A 23,712-nucleotide genomic window follows, 5' to 3' on the forward strand; every position below is an offset into this window, starting at 1 on the left:
CTCTCTCTCTGTCCCTCCCCCACTTGAGCTCTGTCTCTCTCAAAAATAAAATAAACATTAAAAAAAATTTCTTTAAACCACCGTTCCCTGTGTCCAGGGCAGTGTACTGTATCTAGCACCTCTCATCCTCCTAGAGAGCACACAGATGTGCTATCAAAGCTCATTGTTGGGCCAGAGAATTACCTTGTTCTTTGGGGTGTCCCTTTAAGGTCCCTGGGAACAAATTGCATTAATGCTTATATTTTAAATCTGGCTGAACCAAACAAAGTTCTAGTATTTACAAAAATATGTTTAGTTCTTTTTGTGTGATTCAGATACAAATAGAAACTGATTTTATTTGTATAGGTATTAAGGTTATGTGGGTTGGAGAATGAGTCATAGACAACCCAAAAGTAAAACGTTGAGTAAAGCAAGCCAACTTAGAAGGTTTATAATTTTGGAGGATTTTGTCCAAAAGAGGAGATAGCTGGACCCCACACAACAATAGGCTGTATCTACTGGGTAGGAGAGACCAGCTGTTCCCCTCTCTAACTAGGGAGGGCACAGCAGCAATTAAGCTCAAAGGGCAGCAGTAAGCATTTTTATTACAACAAGGTAACTTTCTAGAATTCCTACAATGACAGAATGAGAACTCCATGGAGTCTCTTTCACCTATTCTCAAATTCCTCCAGTGCCAGCTTTGTTGTTCACTCCACCTGGTTCACAGATCATCTAGAGCTTTGGGTCCCAAACTGAGCCCAGGTGCCCAGAGGTCATTCACAAGGAACTCTCAGAAGCCCTGCAGGAGTTTAAATTGTCAGGGAAGAGCACAGCACCATCTGTTGGGACGTCACTCCAACTACAATTACAGTGTTTTAACATTAACTACTTAATAAATGGAACTTTTAGGTATTTCTTTTTTTAAAAAAAATTCTAGTATAGTGAACACAGTTAACATTTATTTCAGGTGTACAATATAGTGATTCAACAGTTCTCTACATTAGTCAGTGCTTGTCAAGAGCACTCATCCCCCGACCTGCATGCTGCCCACCCCCCCCCCCCCCCCAGGTAACCATCAGTTTGTTCTCCAGAGTTAAGAGTCTGTTTTTTGGTTTATCTCTTTATTTTTTCCTCTGTTCATTTGTTTTATTCCTTAAATTCCACATATGAATGGAATCATACGGTATCTGTCTTTCTCTGACTGACTTATTTAGTATTATACTTTCTAGTTCTATCCATGTTGTTGAAAATGGAAAGATATCATTCTTTTTAATGGCTCAATAATATTCCATTGTGCCTATATATATATATATATGTACTTCTTTACATATATGCACAGATGGTGCTGTGCTCTTACTTCTTTATCCATTCATCTATTGATGGACACTTAGGATGCTTCCATAACTTGGCTAAAAACATGCTGCAATAAACACAGGGGTGCATATATCCTTTTGAATTAATGTTTCCATATTCTTTAGGTAAATACCCAGTAGTGCAATTGCTGGAACATATGATATTTATATTTTTTATTTTTTTGAGGACCCTCCATACTGTTTTTCACAGTGGCTGCACCAGTTCGCATTCCCACCAACAGAGCACGAGGGTTCCGTTTTCTCCACATCCTTGACACCGCTTGTTGCTTCTTGTGTTTTTGATTCTAGCCATTCTGACAGGTGTGAGGTGATGTCTCATTGTAGTTTTGATTTGTGTTTCCCTGATGATGAGTGATAGTGAGTATCTTTTCATGTGTTTGTTTGCCATCTATATGTCTTCTTTGGAGACATGTCTGTTCATGTCTTTTGCACATTTTTTAATTGGGTTATTTGTTTTTTTTGGTATTGAGTGGTATACTATTAGGTATTTCTTTTGGCCTAGAAACAGGGTGGAAAATTTACTGAAACCTCAGGAAACCATGAACCAAGAAAGTTTGGGCACTTTTAAACAAGGGTTAAGAAACATCAGAAAGATCACAATTGGGGCTCCTGGGTGGCTCAGTCAGTTAACTGTCCCACTCTTGCTTTTGGCTCAGGACATGATCTCCATGATCTCACAGTTTTCCTGAGGTCCAGCCCAATGCTGGGCTCTGTACTGGCAGTGCGGAAACTGTTTTGGATTCTTTTTTCCTCTCTCTCTGTCCCTCCCTCCACTTATGCTGTCTCTCTCTCTCAAAATAAATAACTTAAAAAAATTTAAAAAAATTTTAAAAGAAAGATCACAATTGACACAAGAGTTAGCCATAAATGAAAGAATAAATAAACAAACACCAAACATTCCATCTTTCTTTTTATTGCCTACAGATTTTCTCATTCTATTGTCAGCTCTGTAAACAAAGGCAGACATCTATGGTCAGAAGGCAGTTCTCCAATTTCTCTGCCTGTTATGTTTACTGCTACTTTACTGATTATGAATCATTTCTATGTATATATTTGTATCTATATCTATAGATACTATTTATCTATGTACATGGATACATAGAGAAGCTTTTTTCTAGAGACATCTCCTTAAAAATTACTTCTAAAAGGTTAAGACATAGCTTTCTTGTTACAGAATGTGGAAGCTGTGGAGTTCTCAAATCCTAATATAGACCATGATGGAGGGAAGTGTTGATATGGAATCAATCTCATTCTAGGTGATCTTTGTCAACTTTACAAGCTCTTTGATGACTTATTATCCATTTATAAAACAAAGAAAATAATGCAGATGTTGTTGAGGTTTTGTGTTTATAAAATATTCTAAGATGCTCAGGTGAAAGGTGTGACTCATAGGAAATGCCAAGTACGAAATAAACTGTGTCATAGATTCACAGCTGATCCCTTTCAATGTGATGGAAACTTGATATTTAAAAACCCCCTTGATAAGAATCCTGCTCTCATCAGCTGTGCCTCTTCTCTGAAATTTGTTCCATTTTTCTCTCCTTTTAGATACCTTCAAATTGGTTGACATTTATAACCTGCAAGGGAGTCATTGAGCAATTACTTAAGGGAGCCTGCATGAATATAGTTTCTTTTCCACCAGGTAAAGGTCATGTGTGTATATTCTGATGCATTTATCCTTTCTTTTATAGTATTTGTCCATCAAGGAAACAGATGTTAGAAAAATATCTGATTGTTTAATCTCACCACTTACCAACGGTTCTATTTTGGTCTGCAACACTCCTTTATTTTAGAATGTTTCCTAGGCAGTATATGGTAATTGGAAGAGATCAAAGTGAATCTACATAATTTACACAAGACTTTCCAATAATATACTTTCATATAACATGTTCATAATCAGGTGGCATTCATCAAATAACTAAGCCATTATTTGAGGGAGCTTTGATTTGGAGGGAGGATCTTATATATTATCTTTTTCATAAACAACACTTTTCATGATGAAGGAAATAAATCCATCCTGGATCATTTTAGTATGCAAAAAAAACATTACTGAATTGTTGGTGTGTTTCAGTCTAGCCTTTTGTCTATGCACATATTTATGTTATATACATTTTTTTTGTTTTATTCATCTCACTGTGTCAGTTTCTTTTGGTAATTTTTATTATCATGTACTCCAATTAAGCCAATCATGCAATATTTAACACCTTTATTTTTCACACAAACTGTTTAAAAAGGTCAACTGAAGATTATTTTAGATATAGATTTAAAATATATAAAGATTTATATATTTTTTAGATTTCTGTCTGAAAGACTACATAACTTTATGTTTACTGACTCACTCTGTAATTAATTCTAAAGCTCCTACCACCAGATGTTCACATTGTTAAACCTTAAAGTGGATTTTGGGGGAAAAATAGTTGATCAGCTGTTTTGACTGGAATAAGCAGTATTGATATACTATCCCACTGGATAACTGTACTCTTACTAAGCAAGTTCCTGAAATCTCACTCAATTCATGAAGCCATCTGGATTTTATGTGGGACATGTAGTAATTTCCCCATTCTCAACCCACTTAAAAATATTACAGTATATAGTATATTGACTTATTAAATCATAATATGCATTCATTCCATTGGCTATACATAGAGTTAATAAACATTGTTCAGTTCAGAGCTAGTCCTACATAAAAATCATGAATGGCGTTGGATCATCTTCTGCTCAAAATGGTTTCTGTTTTGGGCCTTCTTTCTTCCCTTCCTGTGGCCAAGTGATCAAAATCTGATATTGATGCTTATAGCCTGAGGAATATGTCTCTCATGCCCAACTCAACTCACCTTTCCAGGCAAGGCTTGTGCTTTGGACCTTTCCTGAACATCATTCCTTGCCTCTATCTCACAGCCTCTGGTGGGTCTCCTGGTGGCTGAGGGACTTGTCACATGACTGCATTGCTAATCATACTGCATTTTGCTAAAATGCAAATCATTGATAGACGTTTCATAAATCATGCCTCCCAGATTGTGTGCCCATTCAATTAATGGAAACTTTTCAAGACCTTGATCCCTAAAAGGAACTGTCTGAGGTATAAACTCTAGGCAATAAAAAGATAGTGGTAAGTATTTGGAAGGGTAGAAGGAGAAAGATATCTACATTCACATGATACTAGATTTCCAATTTGACCATTGGGAGTCTGATTCTCATCTGGTCTGATTCTCAAAGGATGACTCTGACATGACAATTTGTGAGCAAGAGATTTGTTAAGGCAGTACCTCCAGGAAAAGGCAGTAGAGGCATACAGGAAGCCCAATAGGGAAGGGAAAGAAGTTAAACAAGAGAACAGTTTTAGGTCAAGCTTCAGCCTGATCTTACGGGGAGTTATACAGAGGACATTACATTTCAGAGCTTACCTTGTCTTGAGGGAAAGGAGCTGGGATTTCACTCTTCCTCACCAGTCAGTCACTGTCCATGAGCAGCCCTTTGAGAGACACAAGCTGCCTGGCACCACCAGCTCTATGCAGGTATGGCCAAAGGGTAGTCTTCTGAAGATTACAGCTGTGTGCTCTCAAAAGTGCAACATATAGAAGCTGAGGGACTCATAAGGAAGCACAAGACTTATAAGAAAGATCTAAAAGGATATGAGTGGAGCACTTTCCATATCCACTATAGCACAGTGGGTGAGCAATGTCTATGCAGCCAGGCCTTGGGCAGTTTTAGCATTCTTTCCAGGGGAAACTGCAACTCCAGATCAAGATATGGGGTGATACAAGCACCTTGTACTTTCTCCCAATCAATAGATGCTTTGAAAAGGTAACCAATTCTCTGATTATAGTTAGTTTTGCTTGCTTTGTTTTACCCTTTTATAAATGAATCTTACAGTATATACTGTACTGTGCCTGGCTTTTTTATTCAACTTATTGTGAGATTCATCCATGTTGTAGAATCTAGTTGTAGTTCAGTCATTTTCATTGCCTTGGAGTGTTCCATTATATGGATGTTTCACAATTTATTTTACTGTTGTTGGGCATTTAGTTTGTTTCCATGTCACATACTCTGTATGTGATACATAGTCCCAGAAGACAAAGAATAAACTAAGAATATGACCAAAGGAAATCGCAGTGGCCAGTGTGAACTTATGTAGTAGTTTGTCAACCCCCAGCGTAGGACTTAAAGTGCCCCTATAGATAAGCTAGAGTAGTTTGTCATCATCCGCGAAAAGACTTTGGTGACACCCAGTGGACCAAACTGAGATGGCAAAGACCCTCAGGTATAACCATTACACCCAGCTATACAGACTCCCTCCAAGAAGAAGCTGCCTAGCAGCAGCTCAAAGACTGACGGGCCACCCATGCTGTACGTGCGGAGATACGGCTCCAGCTGGACTGCCAGAGGCTCTGTCAGCCCAGAAGGCAACCTGACTACAATCTCGGCCAATGCATGTCACAGGGCCACACCTGTGCCTCGCTCCTGGCATTTGATGCCTCCTTCCTAGATCCTCTTCCAAGTAGTTCCTTAATTCCCTCTTCTAACTTTCTTGTGTGACTAACTTGTGTGATAACGTTGTACAATACACAGAGTGATTCATAAATTTAATATTGGTGCTGCGTGGTTTTTTGAAACATGTCTCAATCTTGTGATTCATACTTGGCCTTGGGTTTGCCCTGATTCATTCCAATTTGGGGCTATTATAAGTGATGCTGATATAAATTTCTTGGGAGTGTATTTTGAAGCCCAAATGTTTGCATTTCTGGAAGGTGTGTGGGTAAGTACCTGATAGCAGAGTTGCCTGTTTAGACTGTGCATTTATTAAGCCTTAGTAGATACTGCCATTGTGTCCTTTTAAGTCTTACCAGCACCACATAAGAATTTCAGTTGTTCTGCATCCTCAGCACTACTTAGTGATCTCAGTCTGTAACTTCTAACCATTCTGGGTGTGTAGATTAAATCAAAAACTCACAATTAAAAATTTTGTAGAAACTTTTCTTGAAGATAGCAACCTTATTTTGAGAAATGCTGATATTGATGAATAATCTTGTCTTCTCACACATAAAACTGTGGGCACCAAATATTTATTCATTCAACTGACACTTTTTAAAATTTTTAAGTCATTTAGGTATGAATCAACAAAATCTCTCTTATATTGTTCATTGTAGAAATCATGGATTATATCTATTTATATAGGGCAAAGCTTAATGCTATCAACTACTGAACATGTATCTTTGACAAGAAATATTTCATGATGACTATTTCTCATCCTAGAACTTTCTACCTCCAATTTATGACTGAAGCATCCAGGCAGAAATATGTGGGAATATTTTGATATCTGTATGAATGCAAAAAATAGAAACATTCCCATTTTAGCCTTAAATAGGAAAAAAAGTACACTTTCAGTGAAGACATATAAGACTATAAAAAAAGTTGTGATTTGCTATAGACTGAAACTTGATAGTGAGGCAGGAGAGAAATGGCTGTCTGACTCTGGACTAGAACTTGAGAAGGTTTTCAGGAGTATGCCTGTTCTCAAATATCAGTGTCACTGTTTATCAGTATACTAGTACGACTTTACCTTTTTAAGCATTTTGGAACTTTTGCAGTAAACATTATTTATGTTTTTAACTTAGATAATCATGCTATAGAATCAGGGGTCACTGCAGGAGGCTCCAAGGATGTGTGTGTGTGTGTGTGTGTGTGTGTGTGTGTCTTTGATGGAAAATTTGTTCAACCACATTATTTATATGTTGATTTTTCTCCTTAGAACTGAAAGTTTTGAAAAATAAAAATGTAATGCTTTTAATTACATGCCCCCTCAAAAAACTGTATATAACTCTATAAAGCATCTGCTCTCAGCCCTTATCAGCTAACATTTTCCTTATCAGAGATTTGTAGAATCAGCCACAAAGTAAATCATTGGGAAATGGTGGTTGAAAGAGGGAAACTCAAGAATAGTAGTGGAGAAGTGTCTGAGAGAAAAGAGAGCTGCTCATAAATTGCAGAAAAGAGTAAGTCCTTCAATGTTTTACTGAAGCCTGGTCCTACTCATTGGTGAGTGCAAACCATATGGTTTCTATCTGGAGGGTTTTGGGAGAAGATCAGTGGTCTGATAAAATCTATTGAATTCCCATATCTAATTCATAGAATCACAGAGTGATTACACAGGAAAAGAATATAGGCTATCTTATAGCTATGTTCTCTTTCCCAAATGGGAGAAATGGGGCTCAGAAAAGCATTAAGAACAACCTAAATGAGGGACACCTGGCTGGCTCAGTTGGTGGAGCATTCAACTCTTAATCTCAGAGTTGTGAGTTTGAGTCTCGTGCTGGGTGAAGAGATTACTTAAAATTATAACAATAAGGGGCGCCTAGGTGGCTCAGTTGGTTAAGCATCAAACTTTGGCTCAGGTTCATGGGTTCGAGCCCCGCATCAGGTTCTGTGCTGACAGCTCAGGGCCTGGAGTCTGCTTTGGATTCTGTGTCTCCCTCTCTATCCATCCCTTCCCTGCTCACACTCTCTCTCTCTCAAAAATAAATAAACATTGAAAAATTTAAAAAATAATAAAAACTTAAAAAAAGAACAACCTAAATGCCACATAAAAAGTTTTCTATCATTCTAGAGTTTTATTTGCTCCATATACACCCCTCTCCTTCCTATCTTTCTTACCAGTTTCTAATGTTTTCCATTAATAGAAAAATAAGAATTCTGTCTTCCATGAGTCCTCCTGTTTTTCTATTTCTGTGCTCCTATTCATGCAGTCTCTTGACTTATAGATGCCTGGACTACACACTATGGTTACCATGCTGCCATCCAGGAGTGATATTCCAGCAAGTGAGACTTATGTGAGCAGAGAACAATTCCTCTAGTGTACAATGCAATACATTCATGAAAGTTATAAATGAAAACATGCTCTAGCTACCTTTTTATATCTATTGGAATTGCAGAAATTCTACCAAAAAACATAGACATTATAGAAAATATTCCACTAGATAATAAATCCATGACACACACTAAGTAAAAAAAATAAACTCAGCATACCAGAAATTTTGAGGAATATTTTGATGGTAAGGAGCAGACAGGATAATTTAGCTGGAGAAACCGAAAAGAGAAGAAAATATAAAGGCTGTAGCTGGAGATGGCTCTACGTTATTTTAGCATTTCTTAAAGAAAACTAGGAGAAATATGCTCAGAGTGAACAAATCAGAGAGGGAGGGGCCCCTGTGGACAGTTAGGGCAATTAACTAAAGACTTATTTGAATAGTCTGGGCCAGCTGGCTGCCCCCCTCCTCAATCCCCCAAAGCAGAAGGACATAGTAGTGTTTGCCACAGGATAAATCCTAGAGGACTGTTTCATATACAAAGTGAACTACTTCCTTAGGAGAGAGAGAGTCCCTTGTATGAAGGAAGGTTGGGGCTAGAGATGAAGGAAAAGTAGAGCTCCAGCTAACCTGGAACTTCCCACAGCAAAGATGGAAGGAAGGAGAACCACTTATTCTCTTTGTCCACAGTATCAAATTGGGTATGGAATAATCTGAAATGGGAGTTCTGACACAGGAGTCCTGAAGGATAGTGTGACAGATAGGTATACAACCAGGCCAGGGAGTCCTCAGACTCTAAGTTAAAGTTATTGGTACACCTTGCACATTTTCCCAGCCTGATCCCCTTCCCAAACATTCAAAGCAGTTGTCTACATTCAGAATTTAATGTCACCTACTGCAAAACAGGTTCTCATTTGATCTGATAAAATACATTCCAACAATCCTGTTATGATATACTCAACCACACAATATAAATAGCAACCCCAAACTACAAACTAATGGAAGGAACTTAACCATGCCAGTGAGTCATTCAAAATACTGAAAGGATCCAAAGAGTCTATGAGTAGCATGAGTAGAAAAACACTACCCACATTTTTACACACTCCAATGTAATTTCAGAATGCCAAACGTATAGACAAAATCCTAAAAATTTCTCAAGAGAATAAATCAGATTGCCTATGAAAGAGTTCTAATTAAAATCAGCAATCCTGGATACAAGTTGACAGAAGAGAAATATCGTCAAAGTTCTGAAAGAAAAAAAACTAACCTGGAGCTCTTTACCCAGCCAAACTCAGTCATGTGGGAGGGCAAAATACAGATTTGCATTTTTAAATATGCAAAGACTTAGAGAATTTACTACCTATGAATCATTTCTAAAAAAATTACTGAAGAACACAGCTCAGCAAAACAGAGAATGAATCTAAAGAAGTAGGATACAGGAACAATGTGGGCAAAGAAACCAATGAAATTAAACAGCCAAAATACACTGTAAAGAAAAAAAAAAAAAAAAAAAAAAAGAAAGAAAGAAAGAAAGATGACATCTGAAATTAAAATAAAAGATCCTTCACCACCTCAGGTGAGTGAAGACTGGGGAGGAAAAGGACATGCTAAGCTTCTTGTTTGTTTGGGGGTGGATGTTGAAAATAAATATTATTTATTGCATTAATTATTAGTATAATTAATTTTTAATAGGTCAGGAATCAATGTATGAACAAAGACTTGTGAAAGTCAAAGGATTCTGGGAAGACATTTCAGAAGAGGGGGGATTTGTACAGAGTTCTATAGGAAGACATATATTTCAATAACAAAGGTGGGGTAGAAGGATGTTCTGAACAAAGTGTTCCCATGTAAAAAGGGTGCAGCATTGTGCAAGGGCATGAGTTATTCGAGATAGAATAAGAATTTCGGTGGTGGCCGTAGGGTGCATGGCCTGAGATATGTCTGGAAAATAAGGTTTTTTAACCTTTTGTTTCTCTAAAGGGCCAGGTGATGATATAAGTTTGACTTCCTTCTCATACTTTCTTAATTATCTACTCTTCTCATCCATTTTGTTCCATGACTCATTATTTGCACTGGAAAATAAGGCTCAGCGCACAACCTGCTAGATATTTCATGTTCTATCTGAATTAAGAATATCACTTTGCTTCCAAAATCATTATGCATATATTATACAAACAGTATAATGAGTCATATGCTCTTAAAAGTGGTTAGGCAATCATAAAAAAGGTTTGTAATATTTTGAACTCTCAAGAAACAGAGACTGTGGGATAGCACTGATCATCCCCGTACCAGGTTGCTAAGAAATAAATGTGATCGATAAGCAATTCTGATTTACAGACCAACTGACTTCCAGTCACGACAGCCCAACACGACCAGGAAGCAACGGCAAATACCCTTGGCTGTTTAATATAGGTTTCATGTTCTTACTAAAAGGTTTGCTTTTACTGGAAATGACTCATCCTAATCAGTGAATTATTCTGTTTTTTTTTTAATTTCCATTACTTAAGATGACTCGTGGATATGAATTAGCGTACGTTACATGTGGAAACACAGGCAAACACTCAAGAATAGCTATCATGTTCCTTTTTAGATTCTACTCAGAACCAGAAAATTGCTAAATTGCAACAACATGAAGCCAAAAGTTGTAACCATCTTAAAAAGAATTTACTTTTGTGTAAATGGAAGTTAGAACATAGAGCATACACAAAGTACTGGATGTGTAAATAACATTTAGGTAGTAGGAATATAGATAAACAGAAAAGTAAGACAGAAGAGAATGTGTATTAAGTTTTATACTGATAATAAAAAAAGGCAAAATGATAAGTGTTAAAGTACCAACTTAAACTAATCATTTCTTGATTTAGTTTTTTTTCGGAAGAAAAGGGAGTTTTGCCAAAATTGAGAGCACAGTAAACAATTGGCTTCCTCCACAAAGATGTTCTAATCAAATATATTCTTTAAAAAGGAAAAACATATTCAATATGAACAGAGTATTCATTCATATAATACCATGGCCTCACTGACTTCTATATTACATGAAACTTCCAAATCATAAAAATACTTAATTAACATCTTGTTCTCGTAAAAAAAAAAATTGAGAAGCCAGTCAATTCAATTACTATTAGCATCAGCTTTCTGTTTCTGGAGATTGATGAATTAATTTGTGGCTTATGCAGACATTTGCCTCCAGTCTTATCTTCCTAGTATCCTGCCTTTTAAGCAATCTCCTAAGCATTAGCATTTTACCCAAGGGGTAAGAGATGAAACTTAAGTCAGTCAGTTATGCCACCTTGAAGTACTTCTAACACAAGGTTTATATATACATGTATAGAGAGAGTTTTAGGTTTAAAAAATCATTAATGGGGTGCCTGGGTGTGGCTCAGTCGGTTAAGCGTCCGACTTTGGTTCAGGTCATGATCTCATGGTTCGTGGGTTCGAGCTCCGTGTCGGACTCTGTGCTGACAGCTCAGAGCCTGGAGCCTGTTTCAGATTCTGTGTCTCCCTCTCTCTGACCCTCCCCTGCTCATGCTGTCTCTCTCTCTCTCTCAGAAATAAAGAAAACATTAAAAAAATCATTAAGGAAAGAAAACTGGAACCAATATCTACAGTTGGGTTTAAATTATGTATGTGCTGTTTGTCACGCTATCCCACAGGAATCCAAGAGATGGGTGTGCATATGAATTAAAGTAACATACAAAAGATTATACTGAGACTGTTTCTTACTTTTTATATACATTTCAAATTGGATTTCATAGAATATATTTGCAGGTAGTCATGAGATGTGCAAAAGATGCCATTAAAATATTTCACAGAACAACTAAAAATTCAATGAAAAAACTTATCTGCTTTTTTATGTCATTACAGAACTTGGATTCTATTTTTTGTCACAGATTGTAACTGGAAAAAACTTTGGTCATACCTCTTCTACAAAGATAAAGTATCCACTCTGAGATGGGATTTTTCTAGAATTAAGATAAACCTAAAGCATATAGATCACAAGCTTACACACAGGAAGGGCCCTTCCTGGAATTTCTCTGGGGAACTCAGGTTTTCTAGCTGTGTCCAGGGTTAGAGGAAACTGTTTCACACAGTCCAAGCATGATGGGTGAGAGTGGAGATGATCTGAAGTACCAGTGGAAGGTTAGTCTTGAGTGTCAGAAGCCAGCCCCTAAACCGAGAAGCACAAATCAGAACCCTCTCTGGTTCCAGAATGTCAGAATTATGTTGGGAGTAGCAGCTGGCTGGGATCTACCTGATCTTCCACCAGCTACACCTGAGTAGTCTTTAAAAGCTTAAATACTTCTGTATCTTCCTCTCTCTCTCTGACCCTCCCCTGCTCACGCTGTCTCTCTCTCTCTAAGAAATACATAAAACATTAAAAAAAATAAAAGCTTAAATACATTTTATTTATTTTTATAAGTTTACTTATTTTTGAGAGAGATAGAGCATGAGTGGGGGAGGGTCAGAGAGAGGGAGACAGAATCTGAAGCAGGCTCCAGGCTCTGAGCTGTCAGCACAGAGCCCCAAACGGGCCTAAAACCTACAAACTGTGAGCCAAAGTCAGCCACTTAACTGACTGAGCCACCCAGATGCCCCAGAAAAGATTACAAAGTTTTTAAAGTAAAATGCCTCACCATCTCAGGAGTGTGGTCTCTCCCTGTTTTCTTCAATCATTTCAAAGTAATCTCTCGATAAAGGTAGGGCATAAAATGTTTTTCCTGATATCTGTACAACGAATGAAAGGATTTAAGAGTCTACCAAAATTTGTATGATAATCAAGATTGTGCCTGACATCAGTCATATGAAGTTACAAGGCATTTACTTTAGGTGACTCACAAAACCCTTAGAAAAATTATGAATCTAAAATCTCGGCAGTAATTTATATTGATTGTTCTCTAGCTGGCATTTGATGACATGTTTAAGGAACTAAATTGAAGACAGTAATTTATCTGGGAGTTATGTGTTGCCTATTTTGTTTTCTTCAGAATGTATTGTCCATTTAAATTTCTCTTTTGAAAGACATCTCAAAAAGTAAGACTGGGCAGGACTTTGAGAAAACTGGTTCCTCTGGTACTCTGACTGATAAGTACACTTTGCCTGATCACATTTTTATAGTATGTACTACCATTTACATTTTGAACTTTTGAGTAGAAGACTTGAAGTTCCTTAAAGTTTAAGGAGCTTCATTTTATTCTGTGTTCATTCATTCATACTATCCTAATTATGCAACAATAAAAGTAAGGATATGTTTTATTACACATAGCTTAAAGAATGAAATCAACAAAGCTGAACATGAAAATAATAGTGGTCCTCAAGGAGATTATAAGAAAATAAATTGCTCCTAATGTTTTCCCAGTTTTATGGTAGCTCATATGCATTATACTGCATATATCAGCAAGTATATTAAAAGGGATTTTGTGTAGTTAGTCATTCCTGCAATATTGCTCTTACAGGTCAATATAAGAGTGTTAAGAATCATGCTCTTTTGCATTTAATAGGTGAGATAAATTTAATATGCTTACGGAAATAATAATCTCATCCAAAGCAGTTTGTCTCTAATTAACAGGCAAAATACCTGTTTTTGAAAAACTAGTTTAATTTTTCTGGTTTAAGGGAGTATATAAAAATAATCTCTTTATACATGGAAATTAAGACCTTTTAAAGAAAATATTATTTTAAAAATTCTTTGTTATTATGAAAGCTGATTTTTACTACCAAATTAATACCTGCCCATTATATAAAATAGAAAAGCATAAAGAGCAAAGATAGGATCCATAACACCATCCTCCTGAGATGATCCCTAGTAACATTTCAGAACAGGTTATTCCAAATATTCTTCTCACATCACACACAAAAATATAAATATATGTATATATATATGTCAATATGTGCTTTATGCATGAGTGCTTGTGTGTGTAGGTGTTGTGTGTATATATACCCATATAAATATGTGATGGAATTACATTAGACATACTGTTTAAGAACTTTTTTTTTTTTTACTAAACTGTAGTTAACAATACTTCATGAAAATATTTAATTATCGAAAGCCATACCAACAACCAGGAGTGAGATTTTATCCCGCTGTGTCATCAAAAATTGATAAATGTGAAGAATTTTACAAATGGGCTATTTATTCCTTCATTTCCTTACTTGTTTTGTTAAGAGGAAGACATCTATGGCCTCCTAGAAGGAAAACTGGCCTACTATTTAGGAATCATGAGTAGTAATTCCAGCACAGAAAATAGATGCATAATCTGGAATAAATTGCCTACATTTTATTTTCTTCAACTTAATTTATATTTACATTTCTTTTTACAAATTCTCCCCTTTTTTTCTGTCTCTTCTGTATTTTCAACATCTCTATTGGCCACCTCCCTGCAACACAGGACATACTTGAGTCTTGTTTGTCTATGAAACAAACCTAAATATCCCATTCATACTCTTGCTGTCTACTGTAAAGTCCTGTGTTTGAAGGAGACTTTTTTTTTAATTGCCAAGGTTTTGGGGCACCTTGGTGGCTCAGTTGGTTAAGCGTCCAACTTTGGCTCAGGCCATGATCTCACGGTTTGTGGGTTCGAGCCCCGCGTCGGGCTCTGTGCTGGCAGCTCAGAGCCTGGAGCCTGCTTTAAACTCTGTGTCTCCCTCTCTCTCTCTGACCTTCCCCTGCTCACATTGTCCTTCCCTCTCTCTCTCTCAGAAATAAATAAAACATTTAAAAATTTTTTAAAAAATAATTGCCAAGGTTTTTTTTTGAAGAACTAGTTTCAATTTTTGTTTTCACTTATGTAATCTCTCTGTCAGCCTAGTTACTAAAATATAATAGATATTTTTTAATGATCATAATTACATTCTCTATCATTATTTTTTACAATTCTCCTAAAAAAACTATCTTCAACTTTGATTTCCATGTTATGATTCTTCCCTGATCTTCTTAGCTCTCTAAATTTTTGTTTGTTTTCATTCTATCTTGTCTTTTCTCTTTAACCTTTGGGATTCTTAAAATTTTTGACTTCCTATTTTGTATTCTATATACATCCTGGATTAATTTATCTACTTCCATGTTCCTAAGTGCTTATTTGATAATGACTCATATATTTATATGTATACCTTTATTTAAAAAAATTTTTTACCATTTATTTAAGAGACAGAAAGAGACAGATCATGAACAGGGGAGGGGCAGAGAAAGAGGGAGACACAGAATCTGAAGTAGGCTCCAAGCTCTGAGTTGTCAGCACAGAGCCCAATGCAGGGCTCCAACTCACAAACCAGGAGATCATGACTTGAGCTGAAGTTGGATGCTTAACTGACTGAGCCACCTAGGCGCCCCATATCTTTATTAAGCCAGACCTTGCTCCTGAGTTATAAACACACATATAAAATGGCCAGTTTTTTAAAGTAATAATGATTTTAAAAATATCCAACAACTATTGAGTTTTGACTCTATATCCCTGTTCCAAATTTAGTGCTAAAAATAACAATCAATTTTCATCCAGATTCTGTAGATCAAGAATTTAGGTAGGGTAAAGTGAGGATAGCTTATCTCTGCTCCATGATATCTGGGGTTTCAGCTGGAACAACAAACAGCTGGAGGTGACTCATGGTTAGAGGCTGGAATCATCTGGAGGCTTCTTCACTTAATGTCTCATGGAATGGCTGTAGTGATTCAAAGGCTGGTCTTTACTGAGGCAACTGAGTGGAGTCAACACATGACTCCTCCATATGGCTAGGGCTTCTCACGCATACCACCTGGGTTCAGAAGGAAACTGTTCCAAGAGGGAGTATCCGGAGTGTAGACAGACAAAGCAGAGCAGGGATGCACTCTTTGCACTTTGATGTCATCAGCTCTGAAGACTCAAACAGCTGGATGACTTGAGTAGCTAGGGACTAGAATGCTCTGGAGGCTTCTTAACTCACATGTCTGGCACCATAACAAGAAGGACTGGAAGGCTGGACTCATTTGGGGCTGGAAATCAGAGTGCTTACATGTATCCTCCATTCTCCATAGTGTGGTGGCTGGTTTCTAAGAGAGAGCATTCCCATTCTAAGAGGGACTAGAGAGTAAGTGTTGTAAGAGAACTAAGAGGAATTAGTATGACCCTTTATGTGCAGCCTCTGCAGTCATACAGCATCACTTCCTTTGTATTTTATTGGTTACAGAGGAGTCACTAAGGCCAGGCAGAGTCAAGGGCAGGAGAATTTGACTCCACTTCTTAATGAGGGAGCAGTAAGGGCACACTGCAGAAGAGTATGTGGAATGTTGCAACCATCCACATTTTAGTGTGTGATATCCCCATGTGCAAAGCTGCTGAATCTAAAATAGTAGACACATTCTTCCATTTTTCCTCCTATCATCATCCAATTCTGTTAAATAACTGTGTCTCCTTCTCCATCTTCACTACTATTTCTTTAGTTAAGGCTTTTGTCATCCCTTGAGTAGAATATTATAATAACCTCAGATGTTCTCACATTTGATCTTGAATCCTTCCAGTCTATCCTCCACACAGACATCACAGTGGCCATTCTCAGATTCAAATCAGATTATGATACTCTCCTACTTAAATCTCTCTAGTTACACTTGTTGCCATCACAGTAAATCCCACATTTCTTTACATAGTATGCAATGTTGTCATACCTATTTTCCTCTTCTCCAGCTCAGAGGTTGGCTGAAGCTAGCTGGGTTATGTAGCAATACCACATATGCACTGTGTTAGAGCGATTGCCAGTGTAGAAATCACCGCCATGTTTACAGAAGGTAGCTTTATATCACTGGAGTTGACTGTAACCTTGTGGATATGAGAGCCCAGCTCTCCACTTATTAAGGGAAGCTGTATATCTTTTTATTTTTGTTTTAAAATGTCATCTCAATTAAAAAAATAATGTGTAGGCAAATAAAAACAGTTTGTGACCCAAAGTCACCCATTAACTTCATACCAAGGTCTCTTTTCTACTTCCTATTACCTCTTTCTATCATAGAATCGTTAGCTCTATGCTGCTCACTTGTTTAGGATTTTGTCTTCTTCTCTTAACTGTAAGTTCTTTGAAGGCTGAGACTTTATCTTATTCATGTTTATGTCATGTGTTTCGCATAGAATAAGATGCTTAATACATATTTGTTGGATGAATAAATAATAATTATGAAAATATTTTATAAACTAATATTTTTATGTAAACTCAAGAATCACAATTCCTATAGTTCATATAATAATCATCTCCTCCAAATAAAAGGCAGGAAAAGACTAAAATTAAGCTATGGAAATGAATGAAAGTGAAAGTTACCAAAACAAATGAAAAAAGAGATGGATAAGGATGGATAAGGAGAGAACCAAGAATGGATTCCAACTCTTCTTCCCATTACTCCTGTGCCTTTCCTGGACTTGAGCTAAAAACCTTAATATTTCACCTGGCCTAACATTTCAAAGGACCCATGGTCCACACCAAGCTATGACTGAGTCTGTCTTCACATGATGTTCCTTTGCCTGATCTGTCCAGTAAATTGTTTCCTTAAGGGTGGTGTGAACAAAATCCTATAGGGCCTTGGTCCTTCAGATGAGGCCCCAGCTCTACAAATCCTTAGAGTTCCCTTTCTCTGAGGTGAATTTATTGCTTTAGCCTTATGGCTGATATGGGTTTTCTGAAAACCCTTCATGAGTTTCTGATTTTCTTTAGTGAGCCTACCTCAACAAGAATAGAGATAAAACAATTGAGTGATGATCCAGGAAAGTATTATATATTAAACAACACAACACATCCATAGTTCGGAGGGAAAAAAAAAAAAAAACCCTGAGTATTTATAGAGCGCAGTAGTAACTCTTTAATTCAACACATATTGTAAATATTATGTTAATTATATGAAGATCGTAGAGTAAATCAAAACTGTTAGAGAAAATAAAGATAAAACCATACAAACATAAAGCAATTAAGGAACACTTTTAAGGAATATGGCAGGCACTAAATAAATGAATGAATGCATCAATGATGTCAGCCTTTAATCACAAGAGTGATTGCAAGTACACCTCTATACTTAAGTACTGTGGGGTTATGGTTTTATTAAAACATTGCAATATAGTGAGCTTAATCTCAGGAGTCTTCTCATAAGTGTAGAATTTGAAAACATATATAATATCAATTTTTTTTTAATGTTTACTTATTTTTGAGAGAGAGAGATAGAGCGCAAGCAGGGGAGGTGCCAAGAGAGGGAGACACAGAATCCAAAGCAGGCTCCAGGCTCTGAGCTGTCAGCACAGAGCCCAGTTCAGGGCTTGAACCCATGAACCACAAGATCATGACCTGAGCTGAAATCAGACACTTATCCCACTGAGCCACCCAGGCACCCCAACATATTTTATTTATTTATTTTTAAATTTTTAATGTTTTATTTATTTCTGAGAGAGAGACAGCATGAGCAGAGGAGGGTCAGAAAGAGAGGGAGACACAGAATCCGAAACAGGCTCCAGGCTCTGAGCTAGCTGTCAGCGCAGAGCCCAATGTGGGGCTCGAACCCATGAACTGTGAGATCATGACCTGAGCCAAAGTCGGACACCCAACCAAATGGCCACCCAGGTGCCCCCCAAAATATATTATTTAAAATGACATGGATGAACTTAGAAGATGTTCTGAAGGAATTCATATGATTAATGATTTCCCTGGGAGAAATTTAATTTAAATAGGTACTGGGAGACAGCTGTCTATTTCATTTAGATTAGTGGTATCGACCACATTTTACAGAGGCACCTATTTGTCTCCATTAGGTACTGAAGTTATTATTACTAGTATTACAAAACTATTCGTAATTTGTTAATAATAATATTGAAAGTTTTGGAATTCTCCATCTATTTTCATTAAAAATAATCAAAGTTATTTTACACAATCCCAATAATAATGTCATTCCTGCTTGCATTATGATAGGCTTTCTTTAATGGAAGAAATGAATGAAGTTACAGCTAGAACTGAAGGGAAGGGAATACATCTCGTATATGCCTGCCATCGTTAGAGTGCTGGATACATGAGGTTGAAAACCACTGTATTAGGGCTAAAAACCTTATCAACTAATATGTATCTACACACTATGATATGTTGTCTGCTTTTGTTCATTATGGTATTTTCAGCATTTAATGTAATCCTACATATTTATCAACATGTTTAATAAATACCTGCTTTTGTTTTTGGTGATACTCATTTAGCTAGCTGAATTTTAATAAAGTAGTATCTCAAGATTTGTGAAATAAAGATATTTGATACAGACCTTTGAATCGGAAGTACATTAAAAATTTGATTTTCTTAGGAAACCTTTTTCTCTCCTCTCTTCTCCCTTCCTTTTTCTTCCCTACCCTTTCATTCTCTTTTTTCTTTCCAAAACTAAAGCATTTGTTATATGTCAAGTGAATGCAATGGACTCTGCATGCTTATGTTTCCTCCAAACCCATATGCTGAAATCTTAATTGCCAAAATAATGATATTACGAACTGGAGCCTTTCAGAAGTGATTAGGTCATGATTAGGGTGGAACCCTCATTAATGGTATTATTGTCCTTGTGTTAAGAGACTCTGTAGAGCTCTCTTGCCCTTTCAGCAGGGTGAGGACACAGTGAAAAGACAGCTATCTAGGTGGAGGGTACTCACCAGTCACCAAAAACGTGCTGGCACCATGATCTTGGATTTCCCAGACTCCAGAAATGTGAGAAAGAAATGTTTGTTGTTTATAAGGCACCTCGTCTCTAGGATTTTTTATAGCCACCTAATTAGACTAAGACAAACGACAATTTAAAAATGTCTACTGGCAATCATCAGATCAAGAGAAACTCCAGAATAGTCAGAGAACTATACATCTCTAGAATTTGGAACCAGTTAGGGTAATAAGGAATACTAATAGCTTCAGATGGCATAGTTGTATATGACAGAGTACAAATGAAGTTATATTAAACTTATGAAGGAAAAAAGACAAATTGTGGTTGATACATATTCTTTTAAAGGCATGAAAATACTGAATATGGTTTTCTAACATATTTATTTATTTTTGAGAGAGACAGAGGGTGAGTGGGGGAGGGGCAGAAAGAGAGGGAGACATAGAAGCAGGCTCCAGGCTCCAAGCTGTCAGCATGAATTCTGATGCAGGGCTTGAACCCACAAACCATGAGATCATGACCTGAGCTGAAGTTGGATGCTCACCCAACTGAGCCACCCAGGCGCCACTGAATATGTTTTAAATGCTCACTAAAATATCAAAATAAAAGCCAGGCATGGTGCTTAAAAGGTTGAGCTGTAGTCTTGGGGAAAATTCACTATATTGAAATACCACGTCTCCTGATAATATCAGATATGTGATACCTAAATAGAATTATTTGGTAACTACTACTGGCCAACCTTATGCTTTTCTGGATATGTTTAGGATAGGATAGAAAAGGTTTTGCAGTATATGAGGGAAGGCTGAAGGAACACATAGGGCATTGCAGAATAACATAAAACTACATATAAGTAAACACTAGGAGAAGGACGAAGGGAGTGGTGCATCTTATCTGGAGAATCTGAGGGGGGCATCCTAAGGAAGTGCAGTCAGAGGGTGAATCCAATTTGGATCAAAAGAGGGAGGGCAGGAAAATTTCTCAGGAAGGTAAGGGGAGGCAACAGAAAAGCTAGTTGTGGGGTCAAGTGTGGCCTGCAGCAGCTGTGGAAAATAGGGTCAAAGATTTTAAAGTAAAATTAGGAAGGACTAATGGACTATTCTCCTAATGTACTACCTTCTTTATTCACAGTATCACTTATCTTGAAGACACTATAGTTATTGCTTATTCTAGAGGCATTTTTAATCTTTAATGATACCCACTACTTTAGAGAGAGACAGAGAAAGAGAGAGAAAGAAAGAAAGAGAGAGAGAAGTAAAACTGCCTTCTTTCAGGTCACCTTGGTGACAAAACACCCAACTCTAGAGTTTCCATTATATTCTGATATCTAACATGAAATGTAAGGTCTTCTTGATTACCAGGATCCTATAATCATGCTACTTTCTTTCTTTTAATTCTTATGCCGTGTCATCTTAAGATCTTTTACCATGGAACTTGAACTGGTAGAACGTCTAACCATTGTAGGTTCTGGTACCTTCCACCACCTTCTCTGTAGGCCCTTAAAGAACAGCAGTCATGTGATTAAAGCCTAGGCTCTAGGCAAAATTGCTTGCATCTGAATCCTGTTTCTGCCACATATTAGGAAACTACCTAAATTCTCTGATTCTGTTTCTTCATTTTAAGTTAAAAATGAGGATACCAACAGTATTTACCTGGAAGGATTAGGAGTAGTAAATAAATTGATGCAGATAAAGCACTTAAAATACCACCTGGCATGTGGTATTATAAAAAGGTAAGCTATTACTATTATCTCTAACAGAGATAAAAAATGTATACCTAATATTTAGTAGAACTATACTGTTCATATTAACATATTAAAATTTTTCATTATTTCAAATTTAAGCTGCATTTTAAGTGATATTTGGAATAGCAATGTAGCTTGAAAAGGACCTCAAGGATCTTTAACACAGTTTCTTTTCTAATTTCATAGCAAAAGCCCTGGTGTGGAGTAGATGTACTATCTACTCAACAATGTGTACCATGTGAATGAGTGACATTGTGAAATGCTAAACAGAGAAGACAAACTGGTAATTATTATACTAAGTAGTGGCAAGCTGGGTGCTTTGGGAACATAGAGAAGATGAGTCTAAACCCTCTGTGGATAGAAGTAAATCTATAAAATACCTAGAAGCCATGAAACTCCGATAAGTCTGAAGGATGCACAGGAGTCGAGCTGGTGAAGAAGAAACATAAAAGATCTAGATAGTTCTTTTATAACAATTTTTTTGGTCAAACTACTCAAAATAGGGTAATTAGTAGAATGATGCTATTGATATTTATAGCATAATGTGCACTGGAATTTTACTTTATCACCTAGTGTTCTAACTGGTATCAAATTATTACCAATAGGCAGGGAGCCTAGTAAATTCAGATTAAGAACATACACCTTCAAGCCTTTTTGAAGTCTATTTGAGAAAAAATAATAGCTCTCTTCTACTGAGTAGTTATCATGTACTGGCCTTATGATGAGCTCTTATAAAGAATTAATTCATCTAAACCTCACAAAAAGAAACTTCTCTTCCTGCCAAGGTGATAAACTGACTAAGTAGCAGAGCTGGGATCTGACCTTAAGGCTTCAAGTGCATGCTCTAAATTACTGTGCTAAGTGAAGTTCCGGATTGATTACTCACAAAACAAAACAAAATTGTCTTGTTTGTATAGTTTGAAGAAATATTCAGAGAAATTTACTTCATTAATGATACTGATTCAGGTTCCACTCTGGGACTTTGTAAACTGTAACACAAAATGCAATTTCTAAGTTTCCTTTTGACACTGCAAGGATGAGTGCATCACAAGATGTCTTGCTGGTCAGCACTGTTCTCCAACTGAAAGTACTTTCACATCCACATCTTCATTTGCTTTTTCCCCTAGTGGGTATACAAAACTACTTGAATAATGCATATTACTTTCCATATTCCTTCAGAAGAACATTGCATACTTCAATCATTAAGATGGATTCCTGGTATGGATTCAGAATTTAAGCAAAAGAAAGAAAACCTCATTTGTAAGTGCCTGGAATAATATTCAGTATCTAAATGTATTATATAAATCCAAAAACATATTAACAATCTAGTATTCATCAAACCAAACCTTTCAAATAAGAAAGTAGAGTACTCAAATTAACTCTTCCATTAAACAGCTTTGTTTTCATGCTTCCGTCACAAAAGGAGTTGGATGCGGGAAGGCCATCTAGGTGTGCTGTTGCCTCCCCTTAGCTATTAACAGATGTGGAGATCAGGCCACTGTCTCCCTCTACCGTCACCACTAGCCACTATGACTATCATTCTCTATCACTCTGGAGAAAACCCCTTTTATGCTTTTTTCCCCCCAAGTCCTTTTATTTACGCATATCCCCACTATTGACAATGAGCCACAGTGATAGGTCATTAGGTTGCCACTAATGTTTTCTAGTCATTTCTGTATTCTTCCAAATCAGAGGATATAACTGACTCCACCAGGAAATGAAATAGAGGTCATTACAGCAGCAGTGACTTTCAAGCTATTTGCTAAATTTAGCTGTCCAATACTTTCCACTCTAATGAAAACTGTGAACTACAATTATAGAATGTTGGAACAGAACAGAAGCTTAAAGGTCACCGAGTCCGATACCATCATTTTTCTGATGAAGGTTTGCAAGCCTAGACATCGCCTGTGATTTGCCTGAGGGCACAAAACTTGTTATGGTAGAGATGGAACTTGAACTAAAATCAGCTCAGTCTGGGGCAACAGTGTCCTTACTATATACCACAGATGCTCTACTTCCCATGGTCAGTCTTACCTAACCAGATCTCACAGCATAAATATAGCTGATACTATTGGTTGTGGCTTACCTTCTGTGACCATTCATCAATGTGGTACCTGAATGTGAAATGGCAAAGGTGTCTGACTTACAAGTTGCTACAAGAAAAATGAAATGATTTCATACCCAAACCCTGCCCCC

This window comes from Hyaena hyaena, unplaced genomic scaffold (assembly GCF_003009895.1).
Source record: "Hyaena hyaena isolate Hyena2069 unplaced genomic scaffold, ASM300989v1 scaffold_159, whole genome shotgun sequence".
Taxonomy (NCBI): domain Eukaryota; kingdom Metazoa; phylum Chordata; class Mammalia; order Carnivora; family Hyaenidae; genus Hyaena; species Hyaena hyaena.